The sequence below is a fragment of the Chamaea fasciata genome, unplaced genomic scaffold (genome assembly GCF_029207755.1).
Source record: "Chamaea fasciata isolate MVZ Bird 193981 ecotype frontalis unplaced genomic scaffold, bChaFas1.0.hap1 SCAF_2, whole genome shotgun sequence".
Lineage (NCBI taxonomy): Eukaryota > Metazoa > Chordata > Aves > Passeriformes > Sylviidae > Chamaea > Chamaea fasciata.
This window is the reverse complement of record NW_027094087.1, coordinates 101,387,908-101,406,399: the sequence shown is the minus strand read 5'-3', so window position 1 is coordinate 101,406,399 and position 18,492 is coordinate 101,387,908. Positions and strand designations below refer to the sequence as shown.

General features: G+C 39.9%; 1 protein-coding gene across 4 annotated transcripts in view; it reads left to right on the top strand.

The window, feature by feature from the left end:
- Nucleotides 1-18,492, top strand: part of SH3KBP1 (SH3 domain containing kinase binding protein 1) — a 211,858-nt gene that overhangs the window by 31,355 nt on the left and 162,011 nt on the right. The gene's annotated exons all lie outside the window — the stretch shown is intronic.

The window sequence follows — 18,492 nt, the reverse complement described above, 5'->3', positions numbered from 1 at the left end:
TCTTCTTTTTTTTTTTCCCCCTCTGGCAACCTTATGAGCTCCGGATGTTTTTATTTTCTCTGTAGATTGTGTGTGGGTGGATATGTTAGTAATCCATGTATTTTGGTCTGATTCATTTTCACACTTGGCCTGGCAATTGTTTTACTGTTGGAGGAGGCTGCTGTGAGACTCTTCTCTGGAGGTAGAATCTGTAGAGGCTCTTAGCACTATTTGCATACAAATGTCTTGCAAAACATACTTCTACAGTTCTGAATTTGAAGAGAGTACAGCTGTGTATCTGATTTTTCCTGACAAGACTAAAACCCTCATTAAAATTCTTAAAACACAAACTTCTAGAAATTGAATTGCAGTTCAGTCTCACTGCTGTTTGAAGCTAACGTGAGAATACTTGTCGATACTTCCACCTTCTTTGCAGTTTAATTACAAAGCCCTCAGATGGCTTCCCTAAAGTTTAGGAAATATTCTCTGATTTTAATGGTTTTAATATTTGTTTGCAAAAAAAGGGTATAAGAGAAACAGTATTCTGAAAGCCTGTGGAGTACCTACAGCTTTTAATAATCATAATGGTGAAAGGTTGTGCTTCAACCTTAGTCCGCCAAATAGTCCATTTACACAGAGCAATACAGCCTGTATCCAGACTTTCATCTACTGATTGTCTTTCAGTTTATATTACTCAAGTGTTAACAGTAACAGTAAGAATGAAAGTGAGAGAAACAGGGGCATGTAGAAAAAAAAAAAACTATCAGAGATTGCTGCTCTAACTGCTGCTGCCATGACTTAGTGAGACTCTATAGTTCTGATCAAGCACTGTAATTTATTAACAGTAAATGTGTGTGGAGCAGGTTCATTTGGTGGTGTTGATTTTTAATTTATTTGGATTTTCATTGTTGTATTTAGGATTTACTCTTATGTACAGAAGTGCTGTTTTTTTCTGAAGTATCATGTGTAGACCATGTAACAGTTTTTGTGTTTTTATAAAGCGAGTATCAACTGGAATGACAAACTACTTGCATTATTTGCTGTTGGAAGTAGTATTTGACTAATTAGGTATCTTTGTATTCTGTTCTTGTAAGTGCTGCAATTTCCTCCTAGAATCTTTTGGGAACTCTTTGGGCAGCTGATGGTGAAGACAGTCCTTAAAGGGTCTGCTTTTTCCTGCTGTCACCTAATTATGTACTCTACTAGAATTTCACTGGCACTGTTAGTAAAAAAGTAAAATTATAATATGACAGAGTATATTAGAGCAGCTTAGGTTTATGAGCAGAGAACATGTTGTTCTCTTCAGAGCTGGAAAGAGCCTCTTAATCCTCATTTTTTGGCTTTGTTACAGCCATATGAAATATATCATTGTTTATATATAGACACTCTAGATATTCAGTTGCCGTGGAAAAAGTTAAAGGTGCAGGTAAACGACCATCATGTAGTAGGATTGGTTATTTACTCACTCTGACTTCAAACTTCTTCAGTGATGGATACTTAGTGCCAGTGGTCGTGACGGGAGGTGGTGAGGGTTGGAAGGAAAACAAGTAGAGCATACATTTTAAAAAATAACATTGCTGCTTCCCACCCAGGGAGAAGGAACAAGGCTAACCTTTCATTTTTACAGATGGCGGTAATGACTTTTGCTTTTATTGAATTATTTATTTTTTTAATGGGAATATTGAGACAAATGAATGCATCATAAGCCATTAAAGAATGTACAAGGTGTTGAATGTATGTATCTGGTGCTTCACAAAACCTTAATTTGTCCATTTCCCTCTTTGTGAGGACTCACTGCACCTTTTAAAAGTCAGTACTCCTTCTTCCAGAGGGCTTGCATTTGCCTTCCCAGAGGCAATACGCCTGGATTATGAAAAGCCCTGACTAAAAACACCCTTCCAACAGATACTGTCTCTAAAACAGAAACTTCTTTCATAATTTTCATGACTGCTCAAGGTTACAAGCTACTGCCATTATTTTGGCTGGTTCCTTACAACCAGCTTAGCTAAGCCTTGGTTTCCCTTTTAAACCCCTGCTTCGGTGTGTTTAGGCTGCCTGATTTATCTGTCAGTATTTACCTATTAATGGATAACACAAACCAAATGAAAATCTCTTAATCCTTTTGGCTGAAAATTATTCTCTTCCTACTTGGAGCCAAGAGCATTACATCGTTCAGCGTTGCTTTTGCCTCGTGTGTTTATCTGCTTTTTGATTGCTTGAAGGATCTTTTCATTTTTGTTCCCTCACCCCAAGCTTCCTTATCATGGTGCCCCAGGACGATGCCAGCAGGTGAGCAGGCTGCCTGTCCTAGTGCATGGTGCTGTCATGTTGTCTGCATGGCACTACAGAGACATGGCTCTTACACTGTCATCAGCCACTGCCAAATCACTCTGGCCCAATGAATGCCTAATAATTACAGTTAGAGTAAGATGCAAATCTTTATGTTTCCTTTATGCTTCCCCAATGTCCCATGGCTCAATTTTATTGTGCTATCAAAATGTCATCTGTTCCTCCTTTGAAAGTCCCTCTAAGTTGACCCGAGTTATTCTCCTTCCAGAATTGGAGAAATATGGATGGGGGAATGCCTGTGATTCAGAGCTACCACATTATCTATCTTGAATAAAAAATAGCTGAATTTCACCCACCAAAAATCTGCATTCACATCTCAATGTAGCTTTCAACAAATTTTTTGATTCTTCTCTTTTGTTTTAGAGGAGTCTAATTCTAAAACTTAGTTGAATAGTTGCTATATAATTTATGTCATGAAATAAACCACTTATAAGTAGAACTACCTGAAATGCGGTGTTGTGCAGGTACAGGACATATGCTCAGGTTTTTACTTCTGTTCCCACACAACTTACGAATTTTGCAACCTTCAGTTGGTTTCTAATGCTGTGTGGTGTACTTGCTGTATTTACCTTTCTTTGGCTCTGACTCTGACCTTTCAAACTGAGAGAACCTGAAGGGCTATGATAGGGAACTTGAGTTCACAGATTACAGAACCACAGCGTATTCCAGGTTGGAAGGGACCTGCAAGGATCATGAAATACAGTTTTTACGTGAATGGCCCGTATGGGGATTGAACCCACAATCTTGACATTATGAGTTATCACAAAAAGATTGTCACAATTAGTGATAGTTAATTCAAAAGCAAAAACTGATTTATTGCTGTTGTTTTGTAAAGCACAGAATGCTAAAAATAAAGTAAAGTCTTGGAAGGAATTAGGATTTGAGTTATGCTGTGAGATATCATGGGGTTTTTCCCTGCAGAAGAAAAAAATATGTACTTTGAAACCTTTCAGTGGTTCACTGAAGTTGATAGAATGACAAGGAGGATGCAACAATGCTTGTGGGACTGAGCACCGCATTTCATAATTCTTAATTGCTTTGTAGTTCTGCACAGAAAAGTTTCTAATTTCTGTATTGTTAGCCCACATGTTTTTGCTAGGTTGTTTGAACTTCCGCAGCCTCTTGTTCAATGTGAAATTTTTTTAGAGACTAGTCAAACTGGTGGACATCAGAGGCAAGTGTTGAGTAAGTGGATGGAGAAGAATGACTCATTAAACTGTAAAACAAAAGCTCTTTCTCAAACTGTAATCCCTTTCCAGGTGTTTTCAGAAATCCATATATATATGTGTCCATGCAATAGGCACGCATGATATATGTGGGTTGCATGCAGAAATAAACACTGGGTCTAAAACCACAGCATACAAGTTAAGGCATGGGAAATTTATTTTAAAGGGAGTTTTACCTTACAAAATAAAGAAAGGAAATTTATCCTCTAGAATCCATTAATTCAACCATTTCTACTCTGCTAAGCAATTGTATAACGATGGGGTTTTTTCTATATGAGAGTTTGCACAAGGAAATAGCATGTGTTGCTCAACCTTCTGAACCCTGGTGACACTTGCAGTGACACTGTAATATTGACCCCATTTCTTTTTGCTGGGATTTTTACCATTGCATTGTTTCTTTAGTGAACATTCAGCTATTTAGAAAAGGGTAGGTTTTGTTTGGTCACTTTGAGTATACTGTACTCCCAGTAAGGGAGTTTTCAAGGCTCACGTGTTTCCATTAGAAGCTGCCCTTCTCTTCCCACTTTCCCACCCCCCAGCTTCTGTGTGGGTTTTATTTTCTCATGAAGCTGAAACTGGGCATACAAGTTCCAGGGTTGAAGAATTCTTTCAGGGCTTCCTTGCTCCTGCCTGGAGTTACTTGTAATGTGTTGGTAACCTGCCTCTCCAATCTCTGTACTGTGTCCTCCTGCTGTCAAATTGCAGCTCCATGACACTGAGCACTGTAAACAATGAGAGAAAATACTAATTACGGCTGTGTTAGAGAGGGGTTTTTATTTGAAGATTGTTGTATTAGTGGAGGCTTTCTCGGTCACGCTTTTGAGCCTGTCTGTAAAAAAATGAGATTCTCAAGTCCTACCATTGAAGAATGTATCTGGAAGGACAGACAGGGAGATGGGATTTGAGTTTTGACAACCAGCAGCACCAGCATTTGCTAATGAGTGCTAACAGATGTATTTGTTTCCAGCTGATGTTTTCAGACATTCATAAAGTGAAAACAGGATTTACAGGGAGAGGCTAAATTACTATCTCTTACTAGATTGCGTTGTTGGAAAAACTGACTAGGCTCCCACACTCAGTATCCCCTCATCAGATCTGGCAACAAGCAATGAAATTAAAGATAAATGCTGGCTACAGGCAATTGTCTTAAGTTAAAGTCAATTAATATTAGCTGGTTAGGCTGCTTGAGAAAAAAGGAAAGTTTGCATCACTGGAGCATGATGCGGAGTAGCAGGGGAAGAGATGAACTTGAAAGGGTATTTTTGATACTGGGCTGCCATTATAGTGACACTACCATTTTATTGAACTTCATCTCAAAGTAAGATTTCACATTCCTGCTGCTGTCAGGGAAATGCATGTAAACAGGACTTGTAAAAAGGTGTCACGTGCAATGATTCAGTGACATTACAGAGTGATTAACTAGAAGCGCTTTTCTAGATGTGCCAAAAAAATTATGCCAACATAATTGTCTGGTGAAGATCCTTTGGTAGCACTAACAGAGCTCCTTGGGTTTTTTTGGTGTTAACAGTGGCCACTTGAAATATTTTTTTTTTCTTTTTTTTCTGGATGTGTGTGCCTTTTGATGAGGAGCAAAAAGTGTAAGATAACACAAAACCAGATTGTTCTTTGTGGGCATTATGGATGAGCAGCCTCACTTGTAATAGGAACTTGCACCTCCTGCTCTGGTGCTCTTCCATGGTTACAAGGGCGTTAGTGTGAAGTATTGCCAGGGAGCTTCTGCTATGCAGCAGCTCTGTGGCAAAGCTTTGCTTCAGGGCCATCTAGTAAAGCCCTGCTCAGCAAGCAAAGTGGCTGTGCCAGTGAAAGCTCCATCAGCTAAACCAGTTCTACTGCTCTAAGTCAGTGGCAGGGGCTTCTGCTGGTTCAATTGCTAGTCACCTCCTAGTCTTCTTGCAAAGAAAATAACACATTGTTGCATTGTAGTATTTTCCCTTTTTTTTCTCCCCCCCTTCTCCTTTTGTATCTTTCTTTTTCCTCCTCTCCAAGGAATTTACAACTACACCTCTTAGTTCTATGTATCTGCTCTTGGATATAGTCATTAACCACTTGCTTCTCTTGGAAGAAAGAAGTTTAAGGTTTGAATTCTGTGACTGGAAGAGAGTAGTTAATATTCAGATTTTATTCTCATGTGAAATGGCTAGAATGAATAATGACAGCCCTGGAAACTGTGCAAGATACTCAGACAGCATTTAATATCCAAATAAATACTGCTTTTTCATAAAACATTAGCATTAACTTGTGGTTTTGTATTCAACCATTAGCAGATGAGACAGCTGAAAAGGAGTGATTGAACAGTTTCTGTAGCATTTTTTTAAGTGAAAAGGATACTTACAGGGTATCTGGAAAAGCTTCTTTAGAATGAACCCATAGTATGCTAACTTCACTATACGGATCATCACAGGAAATGCAGCTAAGGCACCAAATTACATTGTTTGAAATGTTAATGAAGCATTTTTGTGCACTGCAGAAACCATTGCAATGCTGGCACAAAACCAAAGTTGTGCTCAGTGGTGTGTTGCCTTGCAAGCTCCTCTCTTCTGGGTGCACAAAATCTTGTGCAGAGAGAAAAGCTGTCCAGCTTGTACTGTGTTAGATTGCTTCCATGCAAGTGGTAACGATGGTGTGACTAAGCAAAGCCTGAAGAAGCACAAGTTTGATCAGGAAATAAAATTAATAAATAGGAAAAACATTGAAAAATGGGCAGAGGACAAACCATGTAAATTCAGGCATCTCTGAAAAAGCATTGCTCTAATAGCACCCCACAGGAAAGCTGGATGCTTTATTTATATAATATATAAAGCATAAGTATTAAAAATGTATTTAGTTATATACAAAGCATATATATAAAGCATAAATATATATATATATTGATTTATACAATATATAAATATATAATTTGTATTATTATAAATTATAGTTTATAATATATTTATAATTGTATTGTAAATAATTAAAAATATATAATACATGGTCATTTTTTAAAATTGTAGCTGCCAGGTTGTATATATGTTCTTAAAATCGTGTTTAATGTCAAAAGTGGTGTTTTAGTTAATCATGGCTGTGAATCAACAAGTGTTAGAATTGCTTGAATAGTTATGTCTTACATGGCTTCATTTCTTATCCTTGAGCTCACATGAATGCTTGGTCTGTGTTATGATTGACTACAAAAGTATAGATAACTTTATTTGCAGTCTTCTGGGTTTGGGAGACCTATTTTATTCTGTGAAATGTCATTCAGTAACTCTAGGTCATGCTTGCTTCCACAGTATAAAGCATTTTAAAGCATTCTCTCCTCTCTGTATCATTCCTGAAACCCAGCCTGATATCTGAAAAACAAGTGTTATTTTCATTCATACATCATAAAGGTAGTGTAGACAGATCTGCTATAATGCCTCATCCAGAAGAAAATCTCAGAGGAGACTAAAGTGAGACAGAAAATTGATTTTTTCAGAAAGAACCTTGGGGGAGACTCCTGGGGAGTAGCAGAAAGCAAAAGTCAATCATCTTTTCAAGAAGGAAAAGAAGGGGAATTTGGGGAATTCAAGCCTCATGTTTGCCTCCTGGAAGCTATTTCTAAACATATGAAGGACAAGAAGATGGTTGGGAGTAGTCACTGTGGATTTATGAAAGAGAAGTCGTGTCTGAGCAATGGGTTAGTCTTCTGCCATGAGATCACTGACTTGGCGGAGTGAATGTTGTTTTTGTTGACTTCAGGAAAGCTTTTGTCACTGTCTCCCATAACTTGACAAAGGGATGAGGAGCAGTACAGGTGAGTGGAAGAACCTGTCAGAAATGCTGGACTCAAAGGGCAGCCCAGGCTGCAGCTGCAGGCTGGTCACTGGCAGTGGTGCCACAGGGGTGGGTAATGGGGCTGATGCTGCTCAGGGTCTGCAGTAATGAGCAGGAGGACCGGGCAGAGAGGACTGTGAGCAGGTTGGCAGGTGCTGCAAAAGTGGCAAGTGTTTGACTCCCCAGAGGCTCGTGCTGCCATTTGTAGAGGCCTCAAGAGGCTGGAGAAATGGGCTGACAGGATGCTCGTGAGCAGAGGGAAATGCCAAGTCGCGCAGCTGGAGAGGAATAACCCTGGGCACGAGTACAGGCTGTGCCTGAGTGTGTGGCAAGCAGCTTTGTGGAGAAGGGCCCGGGGCTCCTGGGGGACATGAAGCAGAGCAGGAGGCAGCAGCGTGTGCTTGTGGCAGGGGCAGCTGCTGGCTCCTGGGCTGTTCTAGGCAGAGTGCTGTGAGCAGGAGGAGCGATGTGATCCTTCTCCCCTTCTCCTTTCTCTGGTGAGGCTCCTTTGGAGTTCTGTGTCCAGCTGTGGGTTCTCAGGTACAAGGGAGAGATGGAGAGAGCAGAGTGAGTCCTGTGCAGGACCGTGAAGGTGGCTGAGGGATTGGAGCCTGTGACATCTGGGGAGAGTCTGAAAGAGATGGGACTGTTCAGTCTGGAGAAGAGAAGGCTCAGGCTGATGTTATTAAGTTTCTGAGTACGTGATGTGTTAAGAGTACAGAGAGTGGAGCCAGAGTCCTCTTGGCAGTAGACAGTGAAAGGAGGAGAGATGGTGGGTAGATCTGAAATACAGGCAAATCATTTAAGTATAAGAAAAAATATTTGAGGTTGGCCAAACACTGGAAAGGTTGTCCAAGGATATTGTGGAGCCTTCATCCTTGAATATAATTAACAACCAGCTGAACACAGCCTTGGGTATCCTGCTCTCATTGACCCTGAACTGAGCCACTGGGCTGGACTAAGCAATCTGCAGAGCTGTCTTCCTGGCTTGGCCATTCTGTGAGCCTGTAAAAGCAGTTCGTTGGATCACAGTACTTTGGCTCAATGGAGATCACTCAACTATGGAGTAGTAAACAGGAGAGTTAGTAGAAGTACAAGACACCTAGAGGCTCTATCTCGAGAATAAGCAGTGCCTTTTCTGTATAATCAAGTTAAGTGTTGGTTATAGTTTCCCCTTCTAATTATAACTACATACTTTTTCTTTCAATGAGCAACATTTTTCACACTGCAATTAAATTATGCCTACACACACACATGCACTTATGCCAAGAATGAAGAAGGAGGTTTTAGTAGCATTATGAAATTATGATTCTTTAAGCATTTGTATAGGCTGAGTGAACTGTGCCTTTAGTTGATTTTTTTTTTAACAAAACCTAGCTTTCCTCGGGCTGTACTTTTATGTGCATCCCTTTCCCTCCCTTGTTATTTCTTCCATATGCCACAAGTTCTGAAGTGACCTTTAACTGTGAAGGGGTGAGTTGGTAATTTATTACAAGTTGTAAGTAACCCTTTGTGAAAGTAGGCATCTACAGAGAGTATCCATATTCTGTGAAAGGCAGCAATACAAGTTCAGGACTTGTCTGACATAAAATAGTCTAGGGGAGAATGGTTAGAGGTAACTGCTGAGAAAAGTTGCAAACAAAGAAATAAAAATGTCGGAGTATTAATGAAGATGTTACTCTGAGTAGGTTCAAATTACTCAGGTGAGGGGTGAGGTAACTACTTAACACATATGTATGGGTTGGTGTAGGAATGAGAGAGCAAGAGCATGGGATGAGTTTGAAAAATACCTCTTAGATCATCCTCTTATTCTTGTAAGGGGATCCATGTTTCACCTTTATGAAGATTCATTGGGTTGTTGCTGTGCCCAGCAAATGCTGCTTGAGAATCTCTTTTCTCTCAAGGTTGGAAATGTTCCTTTAGCCTCGTCTTGTGAGTGAAGATGGCTTTTTGGGTTCTTTTTCCCCCATGGTGTTTCATCAGTCCTGTTTGCTCTTTGTCCTTAAACAGACCTGGAAGGTCTTGTCTGTGCTTGAGATAGTGTGGCAAGGTAGGCTTTCATTCTCTTGAGAATGCAAGCAGCACTCTCTGTGTTTCATTTTACAGCACATGCTGGACAGACGTGACATGATAAAGAGTGATACATAGTAACCCAGATTAAACTTCAGTATTGCACTCTCTATTGAGTTTGACTCATCATGGATGAGTCAAATCTGTTTAATATTTTTTCTCTCATTTTCAGTAACCTGTAAATCAATTCATGGGCCTGTATTTTTCAGATGGACTCAAACCTATGTGAGAAGCAAAGTCTGTGTGGTCTTTTGAAAATCACAGGAATTTTTTATATCTTTCTCTAGCTACTCAGAATTGCTGTAGCTCTCTCTGTAACTCATCTCGTGATAAGACTGGGGAGGTTTTGAGCTGTACACTAATGATTGGTTTGAATTTTTTCATGTCATGGGGATTGCTTTTCTCTCCTTAGCTGCTACACATACAGTTTGGCCTTTTCTCCACAACTGCTTTTTACTAGCTTGCCTGTGGGTAGAGTGTGTGTTAATTTGTGGACTTTATCTGTCAGCCAGAGAACCACTTGTGTGCTGTCTGGTAAGCAGGCTGCTGGCTGGGATGAGTTTTGTTGAAGAAGTTATACATCGAATGAGTGTTGGGTTTTTCACTTACCTGAAACAGGCTCCATTTCACAGATCCCATTGAGCCATCTTTTCCCTACAACCCTTTTTTTTTTTTTTTTTTACTGCTAATAATAACCTTCTCTTATGAGTTCTTACAGCCATAGAATTCCCAAACTGTATGAAGGGGAAAGAAGGATTTAATAATTCAGAGAAAAAATGATTGAGTGAAAAGGAAAAGAAGAATTGTGGGGGAGAAAAAAAAAAAGTTGTGATGTATATGGGGCTTTATACGCCACTGTGGAACTATTTAAGTAATTTAGCTGCCAAATGAATCACACTCCTCTTCTGTCATTCATGGAGGACTCTGCTAAGACAGAAGCTTTGTGTGAACAAGATGTTTTCAGAGGAGGGTATTTGAGCAGCCCATGCTGTCTTGAAGTAAAAATTATTTTCAGCAGGCATATTCTAAACACATTGTACCTGTGTGAGAGAAGTACAAAAGGGACAAAATCTTGGAGTAGAATCTTGTGCCTGAGTTTAGTAACACTTGGCAGAGGCCAGCCAAGATAGGAAATTATCTAGATTACACTTAGAAATAGAATATTTGCCTCTCTAGGAAAAACTTGTGAGAAACTGGTATTAGGTTGGTATTAGACTTAAGTTAGGAAAACAGAGGAACAGGGAAATGATGATAGAGCAGTTAAGGGAGAAGATTGCATTGGCTGGAGCATGTTTGCTGTTCTGAAGAGTTAAAACTGGTGACCACTGTTAAAACAGATAAAAATAAAAAAAGTATGGAAAAGAACAGTGTCCAGAGTAAAAGTTTCTGTTGAATTGCTAGCAAGGGCTGAATTTTAGAAGGGTGACTGAAAGGGAGTGAAGCTGTGGGTTGGGGTTAAAAGGCTTGGATAGGGCACTGTAACCCAGGGTAGTGTGTTGAAAAATGTAAATGCAGTTTAAAAAAACCCCAGACAACACTAAGATGAAAGTGCACTGGAGGAAATGCCAAGTAATGTTCAAGTGCAGCATACCAGTTCTGCTGTGTTTCCTTTTGGGTTTGGTTTTTTTGGGTTGGCTGTTTTTTCTTTTTGTGGGGGTTTTTTTCTTCCATTTTCTTCCCCAGTTATCACCGTGCTACTAAGCATGCTCCCATGGCTTTCTCTGCAGACCATAAATACTGTAAAACGTCTACTGCACCTGTTTCCCAGAGGTGGTATAAAGGTGAGGGACAAGACAAGTAAAAGTTGCTGGAATGCCTGGGAAGTTAAGAACTGGAGCCCTAAGGTGGCGCAGAGTGGCTCTTGGGAGCCACCCCATAGGGCCCTCAGTCTGTTTGTACTGAGATTACTAAGGTTTAAGAGAAGGAGCAATGAGTTCTTGGATTTTAAAATCCTGTGGCAGTGTGTACTGGCAAAGACAGACATCTGTGTTTGTAATAAATTTTTATCTTGTGGTGTTTTCAAATGTGCCATAGTGACTTTATATTGATTCCCTCCACTTAGCTTCCTTTAAAGCTGCAGTAAACTGTGTAATCAAAATCAATTTCTCTGATTTTCTTTTTGGTTTTGGGGTTTCACTTTTGACAGATACTCACCAACAGTTACTTTGCATAGCTTTGTTTTATGAAATCTTTCCTTATTGGTGGTTTGCAGTGTTACCTTCATGGATTTGATCCAAAGCTATTGTATGGCTGCCTTTGGATTGTGCTGCCTATTGCTAATCATAAGGTGCATATTCTTTAAATTACACTGTTTTTTGAATATTTTAATATTTAACTCTGCACATGTGTGTGTGTCTCTTACCTGTCTCCAAACCGTACTCTGAGTTTTTTCACAGTCTCTAAGGAGAAGCAGAAAACACTGCAAACTGCATGGGCCAGTGTTGTCAGTTAAAATTACACCCCTATGGAGCTGGTTTATTGTCTTTTTCTTTCTTGAAACCTCACTCTTTTAAATGATAATAATAAGTAATATTTGTCTAAGGACAAAACCTTAAAAAATTGATTAAATTCAACAATTCAAGAAAGTTGAACCAGGTAGATCTACTTTGTTGTATTAAGGTGAGGTAGCAGAAGGTAGCCCTTGCATCTATTACCTTTGCAGAGGCTGTGTCATTCTGAAGTCTCTTTTCCTCTTTGTGGCAAGGGGTATTTAGACCATCTTTCTTGGTTGCATCTAAAAATCAGAGTCAGCTATGATTTCTTATGTTTGGGATCTCTGCAAACAGTACCCCTGCAATGTACAGGAGGCATTCTTGTTCATGCTGATGAATTTCTGCTAGAGCAGCTCAGCATGTCTGTTCTGCAGCTGATTATAATAACTTCAGGCCTCAGGGCTGTAACTACTCAGCATGTTAAAAACTGAACACCTGCATGAACCTCACCTTCTTTCTCCTGAATACCTAGTTAATATCTAATTAATGACCACATTATTTAAAATTGTTCATGCATTTATGTCCCTTTGCCTGTAAAACACTTAGTGACACCTCTAATATTCGCTCACAATAAAAAGGATCTGAATATTCAAGAGGAACATGCACTCTGAACTTCTGTATGCTCCTTAATGGCTGCTGTCATGGCTTCTCTGACACCAGCACTTAACCAGTCTCATTAATACTGTTTGGGGACACTTTGAGCATAAACAATGCTAAATAAAGCTTGATGTTGTGCATTACAACACTACCAGTGCAGATGGCAAACAGCAGTTTCATTTTTTGTGAAGTTGGACCACTTAAATGACATTTGCATAAATTCAAGCATGATCTGATGCAAGGAGAAGTAACATGTAGTTGTGTTTTCAGAGTAGCGTGCCAAAAGCTAAGCCAGCTTATGACAATATGTTTCTGATTTGAACTTCAGGTACACATTTTTTTTCCTTTTTGGTAGTACATGACTGATTCAAATAACAACATGTTTGTATGAACCTAGTGTCCTTAAAATGATTATGCAAGAAGTGTGGTCAGAGGGCTCTGTTAGCTTTGCGGAGCTTGAAGATGAACTAGAACTTCTGGTGATACACTGCTTAATGTGGAGGTTATTTTGCCCTTTAAAGCAGAATTGCATCAGTTGGAATTTACCAATGGCTATGAAGACGCTGAACCTGAATTCTGATGCAATTAAAAAGAAGAGGTTCTGTCACAATTTTGCTACCTTCTTGCAAACCTTGTAACAAGAACCATGGAAGGAAGTGATATGACTGTCCACTTTTCATGAGAAGATGCTGACAGAAGCAGCAAGGGTGAGCTAAAGGCTGCAACAGTTTATTGCAGAAAGTGTTTCTACATAGTTTTATAGCCATTCTGCTGAAATTGGAAGAGTAACTATGGTTGTCATTTACTGTCATAAATAGCCCAACCTTGAGTACTTTTACAGCCAAAAAAATGCCACATAATGTAATGAAATCGGGTAACTCTTGAGGTAAGAATCATTATATAGCTTGAAAATTATCATCTTGGATGAGCACCTGGTTTTCTGAAGGAGGTTTTGGAAGCTACCTTTTGTCAAGGGCAAAGCTCCTTTCCGTACTCATTCGTTTCTTGTCAGGAAGAAAGGAATTTCCGTGTTCCTGGGTGGGTTGACCACCTGATTCACAATGGCATGAAACTTTACCATGTTTATTCAAATATGACAGCCTATCATATCAAACACATTTTTTTCCACAGTGTATTTCTACTTTAAAAGATCTTAAGTAATGAATTTTTAATTTTTAAAAAATGATAGAATTAATGGAGAAAATTATCTACTTGCTCTTTAAAAACAGAATAAATTTGGAATAGATGAACTGACATCACTAAAGCCTGAGGCATAAGTTTAATTAGTTACTGGCATAGCTTCCACTGCAGCTATTATGCAGTACATACCTCAGGGAATGTTTGTCTCAGTGGATTTATACTATCTTATGCTGCATGGATTTTTCTTACCAATGTTAAAAGAAATGAGTGGAAGTGTTAGGAAAACTTTCTTCATTAATTCCTGAAATGTTGTTAGAATTTTTAAGCATATAACAGTGTATCATTTTCTTAATAATTTTTTTCTTTTTACACTTTCTGGAATGGGCTTTCAAATCTTTGTAGATACACTTGGGATTTATTATATTTCTTGGACAAAATCCTTCTCAGGTACCAGAGTAGTCGTGTTTTTGGTGGGGTTTTTTGTTTGGTTTGTTGTTGTTGGTTTTTTTTTGGTTTTTTGGTTTTTGTTTTGTTTTGGTTTTTTTGTTTGTTTTTTTCAGAGGAGGTATATGTCTGTATTAGTGGGAACATACCATGGGTACAAAGCAGGACTGTGGTGTTCTGTCATTTTTAACAGTGAACCTGGATTTTTGTAGCTACTAAAATATGTTCATTTTTATGAAGTTTATCCCCATTGCAAAATGGCAGCAAGTTACCCTTGCATTTTTGGGGGGTCTGAACGTGTTCCAGGTCTCCAGAGGGTGCCTGTGACTTTGTTCCAAAACCAGGCTTATCAGCCTCACTCACAGTCCTATTCCTGATCACTGTGGGGGGTGCTGGGCACTGGGCTGTGTCTGGGAGCCTGTGTCAGCCCTGTCCAGGGCTCCTTCTTGTCTGGAGCCACAGGATCTTTTCTGCACCTGCACTCTGAGGCGTCTGGCCACCAATGGTACTGGACGAACAGATTGTCTAATGGGCGCTGCTTTATCAGGCCTGGGAAGCAGTTGCTGGCATTCAGACTTCTGAAAAGGTTACATTTCCAGCACAAAATTTCAAAATTAATTATAAAGAAAGCTTGTGTGCTTGTGCACTGTGGTACTGTCCTAGAACTGGAAGCTGTAGTTTCAGGTCATGCCTTTGATGCCAGCTTTAACACATGAGGAACCAGGCATAAAGTTTCTTATCCCTGGGACAGAGGAAGGTGAGATACTGATGGAGAAGCCTGTGGATCATAATGCACTAATTAAAAGGGATCAATGAAGTAGATTATCTTCTCCCTACTGATTTGGTAAAACATGGAAAATCACTAGTAATTAGCATGCAGTATTGTGGATTTACTTTTCCTTGTTTGGAAACTTCTTAAAACTGACTGTGAAGAAAATACCTTGAAATGCACAGTTTTAGAGATTTTGTGCTACTTCTTCTCTTTATGAAATTGCCCTTACTAATTGAGGAACATCACAAATCGTGGAAGTCACCTCTTCATTTTTTTGGACTGTTGGGCTTGCGCAGAAGTGGCAAACATATGCAAGTCTTCAGCTACTCCTAAACCTTCCCTTGACAGGTGTGTCAGAGACCATGCCAAAATCTAGGTGTAAGATGTGTTATTAACTCCTTGGGTAGACACGGCCCTTTCAGGATCTTGGACACCTCAAACAATTTTGGCACCACTTCTCCCCCAACGTGGCTGCTTTAATCTGTGTTTGAGGAGCTCAGACAGTTACTTTGTTCCTTTGCCACTTCTTTTTTTTTACTCCCAAGTAGCAGCTGAAGGAGTCACAGTTGTACGTTTCTTGTTTTTAAAATGACTGTTCTCTTGCTCATGTTCAAGCTGAAGCTCCTCTTCAGAGACCCGGTTGGAGACACAGATGAATCATCCTCCTCTCTCCCTCCCTCTGCAGTGCCACAGAATGTCACTGTAGCTGATGGCTGAGCTCCTGAGACTAAGGGGGAGCAATGGAAAGGCAGCTTGAGAGGCTGTCTTGTAGATCAGAGTGATCTACAATGATCAGAGTACTGAAGTTTGCCATCAATGAAAATAATTTAGGAAAAATTATATTTTTGATGACTCATCTGTTAAAAGCTACAGTTTTAGAGGATAGAGGGGCTGGAAAATAATGGTTCAAGTTTGGGGATAAAGTACTAAGGAAGACAGTGTCTCTTTTTGGTCTATGAAATTGTTAGAAAATGTTTCCAGCCCTGGAAAACTACTGCTTGATATCATGGCTGCAGTCCTGAGGCTCTAGATAGGAGCAAGCCTGTATTTCATCAAACTGTGTGAATGTGCACAATCACATCACTCAATGAAAGGTTGATTGTTTTAAAATAATTGTCAACAGCCCTATGACCTCATCCCTTGGAGTGGAGGAAGCCAAGAGATTTCTTTGTATTATTCACTGTTTTTCTCAAAATGCAAATCAAACAAACTACAAATCTTTCAACAAGAAGGTGGATAAAGAGATACCAAAGATTCAAACAAATGATAAACACTTGGAAGATAAAAGTAGAAATAAACACAGTCTTGCCCGTTGGCTGGCTTTTAATGCCACTTCTGTCTAATGTCTGCCATGGTGGAAGCAAGAGGAAAGAGATGGGTAATCTGTAGATGTCTCAGGAGATCCTGAAAGAATATGACATCTCTATTGTGGCAGCTAGCCTTTGGGGTGGAATTTACTGTAAGAAATGCCTTTACCTGCTTTTACTACTGCTGTACACTAACCACTTCACATACTGAAATAAGCACAACAGCTGAAGCTGTACAAGCATCTTTGTAAAATGGTCACCCGTGCTGCATGTGGTTGGTGTGAACGAGACTCCTTGACTGCTTTTTGTAATCACTATAATTTACAGCTAATGAATGAGGTTCCTGCAAGAGGAGTACCTTTCCTCCCTGGCATTTAGGGAAACAGATTGATAGGATAGGGATCTAGTTGCAATGGCGTGATTTGAAGAAGATCTGAAGGGTTCCAGGAAGCTCAGAGAACATGTCTGAGTGTTACCACGGGAAATCTAACTTGGATTTCAACCTTTAAATGGATGTGGCTTGGATCCTGCCAGCTGTAGGTGCTGCCTGCCTGCATCTATGTGTCCAGGACAGTGTTCTCAAAGATACAGTGCTGCAGCTGTGGTGGTAGGCAGAGAATAAGTGTGCCTGGAGTGTTCCTGTCCTCCTGTTGCCTTACTTGAAGTTAGGACCCTGGTCTGCTGAGCTTTCCTTTATGGTGACCCTGGTGGGGTGGTGACTGCCATGTTTACTTGAGCCCTCAGCACGATACTTCTGGATACACTAAAGTTTCTTAAGGTTGCTTCGGAAGTTTGTAGAAACTTCTCGAGAGCATTATCTTCACGTTTACTACCCGTGAGGGTTCTTTGTCTTTGCTTCTTCCCTTTCTCACTTCCTCCTCCCTCTCGCTCTCTTCTGCTCTAGAGAAACCACTCCATTGAGCAACAGCCTGTAGCCTGCTCAGAGTGGTTACCTGCAGACAGCTCGTGCTCAGTGGGAGCTGCCAGTCAGCTCTAAACTCAGAGCAGTTTGAATCAAACTCATAGTGAGAAACCGAATATACAGCTGTATGTTTATCACAGAAGAGATGGAATGCTTGAATGCTGCTTTGTGTTATAGCAGATACCTGTACAAGAGGGAAAACTCTGATTCTCGCTGAGTGTGAATGTAATATACTGTGATTTTTAATTTTCTGTTATTAATTTACCTACATGGTACATATTTTCTTAGTTTTTTAAAAAGCAGTGCAGCAGTTAGGGATAAATCTACAGTTAGGTTTGAAGCTTTCAGCTGTGTTTTAAACTGAACTGTACTTTGTAGAAAGACATGCCTTCTATTTTTTTTAGTCATAATATTAAAAAATGAAAGTAATTTTATTGTTGTGGGGAAGTACGTCTTGATAATAAGTTTGAGTGCATTTATTTCTCAGCATTTACTGGGGGAAAAGGGCATTTTGTAACATTTTGATCATCTGAATTCCATCTGGATGGGGTTTTTTTGTTGGCTTTTTGGGGTTTTTTTTTCACATTTTTGAAGAGAAGCTATACTAAAACCCGGACAATGGTGTGCTGCAACAATTGGGAAATAATGATCCAAAACAAAAAAGGTGTGGGGGAAGCCAGCAACCGAGGATGATTTTAGGCAGCCGTGTCTTTTAGCATAGGAATGTTTTTCAGAAAGTGAGGATAGAGAAACAGACAGTAGGTACCAAAGAATTCTTGCTGGGGCATAGGATCTTGTGGTGCATTTTGAAGGAAATGCATTAATCTCATTTGGAATGTTTGGAGGACTCCAAGCAGTCCTTTCACTGTGATTGGATATTCTTAATCAGGCACTTCCATTGTTCCTGCTGATCTGGTTTCCGAGTGTTTGTGCCAGAGGTGGAAGCTGCCCTGTGAGAGAGGGTATCTCTCTGTGTGCTGTTGGCCTCCTGCATTCCCCCACTGCCAGCCTGTGTGGAAAATGGGGAGTGGGAGGTATGGGAAGGGTTTCAAGATATGTGGAAGTTAATACTGACCTATGGCAAAGATACGTGTTTGGAGCAGCCTCTGTCACCGTGCCTGTATGTGCAGGTGGGCAAAACAACTGGTTAAGAGAGGGTCATGCTTTGCAGGAGAAAGAAGAATAATCAGTTTTGATCAAAACCTCTGAGCTGTGGATATGATCAGAGCTGAAGTCCTTTGTTTGTGGTTGCAGGAGATCTGTAAACAATGTGACTTTAACAGGAAGTATTTTTATTTTACATATAAATAACTAAAAATACCTTGGGTGTCAAGAGTTAGGGCAAAAAGGATTGTAGATATGTGGGTGGCCTGGAGTCTGCTTG